The sequence below is a fragment of the Prinia subflava genome, chromosome 10, assembly GCF_021018805.1.
Source record: "Prinia subflava isolate CZ2003 ecotype Zambia chromosome 10, Cam_Psub_1.2, whole genome shotgun sequence".
NCBI classification, from domain to species: domain Eukaryota; kingdom Metazoa; phylum Chordata; class Aves; order Passeriformes; family Cisticolidae; genus Prinia; species Prinia subflava.
The window spans coordinates 16,205,662-16,213,599 of record NC_086256.1 but is presented as its reverse complement, the minus strand read 5'-3'; the positions used below and the strand labels follow the sequence as shown (position 1 = coordinate 16,213,599).

The following is a 7,938-nucleotide window of genomic DNA, read 5'->3' as shown; positions in this document are numbered from 1 at the left end:
ATGGCGTGCCTGCAAAATCACAGTGCAATCTGTGCAAGTAGCTATGGTTTTCCCAGTTCTCTAAGCATTTAAAGTCCAGATTTGCTTTGATAATAGAGTTAAAGGATTAAAAAATTCATAGCCTGTCCTTTATACCAGCAGGCATATCCCATGGAGTCATAAGAGCTTGGGATGTAGTCTTTGCACTACACAATATTTTTATTAGTCCATGATCCTAAAGGTGATTAGTAACATTGGCTGTTAGGATTAAAAAATAAAATAAACAGGAAGATTTAAGAGGAGTGTACACACAAGAGCATTCACAGCAGGAATATTTAGGTTTTCACAAAATTTTTTGAGTGCCAAAGTATGTCACAGAAAATTTAAATCACTGAAATAAAATAACATGAAAGAAGCAGTTAAGAAGTGTCTGGAAATGGGAAGTTGAAGACTCATGCCACACTTCAGCCGGGAAGGAGCTGGGTCTGGCAGGCTTGCAGGGCTGCCATGCCCCCAGCGTGCCAAGGGCATGAGGGCAGGGATGGTCCCAGGAACTGCAGCCTGCAGCGCTGGGCATCAGCCAAGCAGGGTTGTCACAGGCAGGACTGTGCTGGTGACTCCGGGTGCGGCTGTCCCTGTGAGAGTCCCGCTGTTAACAGGCTGTTCAGGCAAACCAGCTGTGTGTGCAGGCTGAGCGGGCCTGGCTGGAGCTTGCATTGGGAAGAAGGGCTGTGAAATGTGAAAGGCTTCGGCAGCAGCTCACAGTCTGCTCTTGGGAGGGTCAGGGGCGAGTGTTCGTCTTGCAGGCAGGAGAGATAGAGCACCAGCCCTGTGTCTGGGTGCTCCTCTGCTGCTAAAAACTGGGCCCAGGAGTTCAAAATAGGAACTGACCCCGTCCTGACCAAGAACCAGCTCCCGTCTTTCCTCATCAGGAGCAGCGGGATGGCGCAGTTGGCCCGCTGCGGGTCCGGGTGGGACCTGTGGCCCCTCAGGCAGGCTCACACTGGCGGCGTGGGGCTGGGCAGCGTCCCACGAGGGCTGTGCGCGGATCTCAGCGAGGGCAGGCGGCTGCCGGCACCGGGGGACGGCTGAGGGCTCACGGCAGCCACGGGCGAGGGCTCCGCAGGGACAGGAGCGGGCCGCTGTGGGGGTGCGGATTTAAAGGGCAGCCAAGTGAGCCCGGGGGAGCTGTGACGGGAGCGGCAGAGCTACTAGGACCCTTTTTGGACAAAATTAAACAGCACTGTCAGTGAAAGATGCATGTGGGCTTTGGGGAGTGTTAAATTGCCGTCTCACTGGCGCATCGTGTGGGGAGCGGGGAGGGCTCCGCAGCCTCCGGGAGCACTGGCAGCTCTGAGGGATCTCTGCCGCAGGAGGCAGCTGCGGCAGTCTGGGGCTCTGGGCACAACCAGGCCTCCCTCGCTCTTACTGTGAGTGGAAAGAAACCCAAAGGTGGGGTTGGGATCCCTGGCGAAACCTCTCACACTCCGTTAGAGCCCCAGAATGCGCTTGACAGGCACTCGGATGAGCAGGGCAGCACGGAACGAGCAGGCACGCAAGCGTGAGGGCGTGAGGGGTTGGAGATGGGAGAGGCAAGAGCAGGAACGGGATGACAAACTCCTACATGAAGAAGGTGAGGCTGTGACTTTGATTTACATATTCTAAGATGGTTGTGCCCTCGGTCTGAGGATGTGGGGAGGCAATGTTGATAATTAAGATTGGGAAAAGGAAGAAATCCATGATGAGGTTATTGTCAGGTTGGCTGACAGAGAAAGTTGGATGAATGTTGTGATTATGAGTATTGTAGGATGACGGTACTGCCTTTCTCCACAGAGGGCTGAGGGATGATCACACTGGAAAGCACATACCCCGCTGAGATGCTTTGTACCATTACAAAGACAGAGTAAGTACACCCATGTTTTTACTGGCAGTGATTAGTTAATTTTTCTGTGACTTCCCTCAAATGTGTGTCTCTGAAGTGAGTCATATGCTACATGCTAGACAATAAGGGGCTGCCATAAACCAAGAGGCCTTGCCTGGGCCAGCTGCTGTCCCTGTGGGCCATGGAAAGCACAGGAAGATCTGCTCTGAGGATAGAATGATTTCTTCTGCTTGGGTTGTGCCCATCACCCTCACGGCGTGGGATCACCTACCAAGGAGGCCACAGTTACACTGGGAACTTCACAAATCTAGCTCTGGCAAGGCATTGTGAAGGGTTAATTTTGTTTTCTGGTTTAATAGTATGAGTAGGGTTATGCCAAGCTGATTGCAGATGATTTTTCTATTGCTTGTTCTTGTGAACTTTCATTTATGATACTGCTCTTTCATGACAAGATAAAAATTTATAAGATATTGAAACTTAGACCTCACACTTTTAGAGTGCATGCCTTTTAATCAGTATCTGGTTAAACAATTGTGAGCCAAGACCAAATTTGCTATTCTCTCATCTAGATGTTGTAAGAAATCTTAATTGCAGTGTTTATTTGATTAAGGACAAATAATATGGTTATGTAGACCAGAGCTACATTTTTTAGATTTCTTGTGCTTTGACCAAAACCAAAACTGTTATATCAAAACCCAAGGTATTCACACAGTTATGTTTTCAATATAAATGCACATGTATGTACAAACACACATGATTCCATCTAGTACTGGGTGAACCCAAGAAGGGAAAGTTCCACCGTACTGGAGGCGAATGCACGTGGCCATGAGTAGTGCAAAAAGCATGTGGAGTATGCAAGCCAGTGCTCTTGTGAACAAGCATTTACATCTGGGAGATTTGACTCAGTTGTGCTGTCTTTCAGACTCTTACAGGCCTGGATTTTGTTGGCTGGCTTCAGGCAGCTAGGGGAGCCACAGCCTGTGCCTCCTTTATGGTGGCTGGAGGAGGCAGGCCCTGGCCCAGCACTCTGTTCCTGTCTGCTGAGCAGCACCAGGGAGATCCCAGGAAATCCCACTCCTGACTGAGCACCTGCAGTGGGCTGGGCTGGATCTGCAAGGGCATCTTCTGTGGAGGGCATTGCTCATGCTGTGAATCAGTTCTTAAAAAATCATGTACTTCCATCTGAATGAACTCATTGTTCTCAGACCTTGCATGTGCTGGTGGTGCCAGTGTAGAAATATGATACTGGTTTACTTTGACACAATCAATAAAGGAAACAGTTACATGGAAGGAGAGTGGAGGAGATCAGGGTCACTGCCATACAAGCATGCAGCTTCTCTCTCTACGAGGGATAACTCAAGTGTTGGCCCCTGCTTACAACCTTTTCAGATTTTTCACAGCATGGAAAGAAACCAAGGTGTGTAAAACTGGAGGCATTTGCCAGGTTCAGTGTTCAGGATCCAGGTTCAGTGCCACATTTGAAGAAAAGAATAGTTTGCATTATTGAATATCCATACATCATTTCTAAAGCAAACTGAGGGCCAAACTGTCACCTGGTATAAACCTGCTCCTTCAACTTCTGTCAAATTCTGTCTATTTACACCAACAAAGCATCTCTCAAGTATGTAAGCTGTTCTTTAGTACCTAATAACAGAAATATAATCTGGCAAGCAGACAGTTTTGACAGCTGCCAGTGCTCTTCAGATCCAAAGATGATTCCTTGAACTTCAGCTCTTCCCTCCTGCTTTAGATTTTTATTAAAAACAGGACCTATTCCCTAGTCTCTCATGTCATACATACTTATTGCAATGTTAGTTCAGTACACTACCCATTTTCTCCAAACATCTGAATTCTGTTCCACAGCTGTAAAGTTCTTTTCCTCAGCTCTAATCAGGATTTAAATCTTGTTCCCAACTAAGTTCTGACAATTGCCATGCTGGTCCTCCTGTTTTCATTTAAGTCAAGAAGGTTCACATTTCAGATCAGCCAAATGCAAATCATGCAAAATGCCATGCTCTTTTTTTTAAAAAAATATGTCTTTTGAGCAGGGCATGCAAGGCAGCAAGGCATTAGAGCTATTCTAGCTTCAATGACTTGGGTAGGTTTAACTATAAAAACTACAAGAAAAGGTTGAAGCGGGTGTTGTGGACACCTGAGCACAGCACACAGAGGGTGGCACCTGGGGTCTCCTCACTCACAGTGTGGCTGTGGGCTTGCCCAGACGAGTGCCCCATGATATATTTGATGTTTTTTCTCTGGAGCAATGTTACTCCCATTAAGGGAGGGAAATGTGTGGAGCACTGGGCTGTGTTTCCCAGGTGCTGTCACTTTGGCACTTGTGGAGGTAAATGGCTTCCAGGCTGCAGTGGGCTCGCTCCTGATGAGGGTGACAGTCAGCAAGGGGCCACTGCTGCTCTCGTGTCCCTTTCTCAGCAACACTTGCTGAGGTCTCCAAGGAAAACAGCAGCATTAGTCATACATGCATCAGCTGTAGCCATCCCACCCCTGACACCCTGCTCACAGGGCCTGTTCCCAGATGTTTTTAGCTGGCAGCTATAAAATATGTCCATACTGTGCCAGGACTGGGCTAGCTGGCACTGCATGTGATGAGGCCCATTCATCAGGGAGGCTTGAAAACTGTTTTGTTGATCCAAATTTTCAGGAAGGTTTCTTTCTCTTTTTCCTTTGAGCTCATGCCACTCCTGCATTGAGTGCCGTCCATTCACATTTCCAAGTATGCTTTTTGGACAAAGCAAGCACATCTCTATCTTAACACTTTTGCCTTTGTCGTCTGGAAGTGACTTTGTAGATTAGGTGACTTTGTCACTGGAGACAAAGAAGTAGCATGTGGCATTTGAATTCCTGAGTATTAAAGAAATATTTCCAGGTAACAGGCTGCAAAAAACTCACATAGACTGAAACTTGCATTTAAGGCTCATCAAATGCCTTGGAATAGCAACCAAAACAGTAATATCACACAGTGCTCTTAGACAAGAGGTGGGAAGGGAAAATAACTGGATGGGATAAGTATATTCATTGTATTGACTCCTTTGGAAAAGATTTAGAGTTTGTGGAAAGAAATGACTGTTCAGTTCTTCAAATACAGACACATGAAGCTGTTGCACAGTGCTAAAGTATTTTTAAGGAATTGGAGTTGTTCTCTTATCAGTCATCAAATTTAAGGAAACCACTCTTTGTGTGTCATGGGCTGTGCTTTCAACATACTCTGTGATTCATTGCCAAGGACTAAGAAACTTCAGGGATGTTCTCTGAACTTCTCACCTTCCCTAGGACTGACTGCCATTGAAATGCACATTACATGACCCCTGAGTAAAGCTTCTAATGTGTGATTCAAACTGAGACTTGACCAATAAACTTTGCTTTATTTTTCTGAAGATTTTTAGTGCTCAAATTAGGCTTATTTTACCTAGGCAAAGTAAGGCATCCTTTAAAAATGAATATGCTTGATTTTTACTTTTGAAATAAGGCCTTTGAACCTAAAGTTTTGGAGTTACAGTGAGAATGAACCCCATGGTGAATTTGTCTCAGAGTAAAGCTGCTGCAAATGTGGGAGCGTGGGGGGATGGGCGTGTGAAGAGCTGCCTTTATTTGACTTTGGTCAGAAATAATTTATTAAGCCTAATTGGAAAGGCTGCATGGACAGATCTTGCAGATGTTGAAATGGAGGGATTGCTTAGCCAACATATGGAAAATATTTACAGACCTTACACAATGGTGATATATAAGAGTAAACAGAATGTCAGATAAGCCCTGCATTCCTTTATTTTCTCTTAAGACTCAGGAAAAAATACATGCTTCTTTGCTAGCAGGGAGAGAGGAGGGCATGTTGGAGGGCAAAGTGATCTGGAGAAAAATGTGCAAGTTAAGCAATGTGAAATATCAGCTTTAAAATCCTTAAATAATTTGCATGTCACAGTATCTCCTCTGAAGTCTGTGCAAAGGCTAATTTTTGTGGACTAGGAGCGTAGGTTATGGCTCACTTTGCTGTCCACCTCCATTTACTTGCAATCAAAAGTAAGAATGTCACAATTCCTTTGATCCTGCTCATGGTGGGGGTGGGAGTCGGGGATGCCTCTGTGCCAGCTGGGGAGGGGGACAAGGCAGCCCCTAGGGCAAGTTGAGGCTGTTCTGCCTTTCCTTGGCCACCGAAGTCGTAGGCAGGGATTTCTCACGGAAGCACAGCCTGGAGACTGAAGGCAGAGGGGCTGGCTGGTGGCAGCCCGGCAGGAGGGAGAGCCCAGGGGGAGCCCGGCCCCTGTCCCCGGGGCTGGGAGCCCAAAGCAAGGCTTCGACACCGAGCTTGTCTTCCCAGAGCCGAGCTTAGCTGCTTGGGCTTAGGCATGACTACATTTTCCTGCGGTTTTACACTGGTTCAGTGTTTGTATGGATAAATCTGTATTTGCCGGCTCCCCGGGATTCCCTGGGAGCATCAGCAGGAGCAGGGCTGCGCCCCAGTGCCTGAGCAGCGGCGGGGCCGGCAGCCGCGGTCATTGCCCAGGCGGGAGAGGCAGGAGCAGGCTGACAGCTCCGGTGGGATGCAGCGCAGCCGGGCTCACCGTGCTGCCAGCCAGCTGCCAAGCAACTCCCGAAAACCGGGCCTTGGGTGGACACAGTTTTGCTGTAGATTTATTAGTATGCAAATGGTTTCTCATCCTCTTCAGTGGTAAATGCCTTTCCTCTCCTTTCCTCTCCTTTCCTCTCCTTTCCTCTCCTTTCCTCTCCTTTCCTCTCCTTTGTGTTCCTTTCCATTCGTTTCCATTTCTTTCCTCTCCATTCTGTTCCTTTCCTCTCCTTTCCATTGTTAATATATAGGAAATTCAATACATTGCTAGGTAGGTGAGGGAAAAATGCATGTTTGACCAAGTATGTTACTAAAGTAGAGATCTTAAGAAATGCTAGCTTGTGCAAAATACTGGTGGTTTGAAACAATGACATTTTTAAATGTTGCTGACCTAAGAACTTTCTTTGACTTTTGCTGTTGTTTCTTTTGGATATGCTTAGTTGTTTATCTAAGCAACTCTGGTCATTGAATGAGGTATCAAGAGAAAAGGTAAGCAGAGGAAAGAAATTAATACAGGCAAATACAAATAACTTCTGCCATAGCAACAAAATTTCTTTCATTTTGAAACTCTATTTTTATATGTATTGATTCAGTAAATGTTTTCATGTTTTTATAAAGAGCAGGATTGAGAATACTTACTGATACTGAAATGCTTAGGAACTACCTAAGATTTGTTAGTTTTGGCACAGGTCTGCAAAGGCAGTCTAATGTCATCATGTTTGAAAAAGGAGGACAGTGGCAAAGGGTGATTCAAGTGCAGCATAAACTTGGTTAATTTACAACACAATCTTGCTTTTAATAAAAACAGGAGAATTGGTACACAGTGCTGGCAGAAAGCCTGAGGCAAAATCAGATTTAGCTGTGGATATAAATTAGGAAGAACAGCCAGTGTTTGCCATTGCTACATTTACTTTTTGTTGCTTAACCTTTTCAAGATTACTAAGTCTGTATGTTGGGCTGGGTTTTTTGCAATTTTGCTTGTTTTGGTTTTTTTTAAAGGCCAGTCTGTAACTGTGTCTGAGGTACATTTTATATGGCTGTGGTGTCCTGGTCTGCTCTGAGTTCCACTGGCAAGCACACACCAGGTCACTTGCAGCTTGGTGCTCGCTCACATCAATGCTGGGTCCAATAAGAACCAGCTGTGAGTGCATCTGAGCTGTCTCTGATACAGTTCCAAGTCTGGAAAAACTAATTCCTGCCTTTCTTTGCAGACAGTGTTGTGCAATGGCCTGAGCTCACTGAATTCTTCTGTTGTTCAACAGCAAGTAACCTAGGTACCAGATCTGCTCTAGTGGCAGCTGGCTTGTCGAGGCAATAGATGTTTGGGAGATTTTTGCACCCTAAGCTCTGTTTATACCAACTCACCTTGTTATACTGATGGAGTTACAAGAAATCAGTACGACCATTACATCTTGGCCATACGATTTTGCCAGCTGAGCAGTCCTGGAAGACACTGGTTTTTGGCAGAACTCCAGGAATCCGGTCAATTCTGTTG

The 7,938-nt window shown here is 46.1% G+C and overlaps 1 long non-coding RNA gene across 1 annotated transcript in view; it reads left to right on the top strand.

The window, feature by feature from the left end:
- Nucleotides 1-573: 573 nt before the first annotated feature.
- The window catches only part of LOC134555315 (uncharacterized), a 49,750-nt gene continuing 42,385 nt past the window's right edge, over nucleotides 574-7,938 (top strand). The window contains exons 1-2 of the long non-coding RNA XR_010081403.1: nucleotides 574-1,409; nucleotides 1,813-1,882. This is a non-coding gene — a long non-coding RNA (uncharacterized LOC134555315). The remainder of the gene's footprint in view (nucleotides 1,410-1,812; nucleotides 1,883-7,938) is intronic.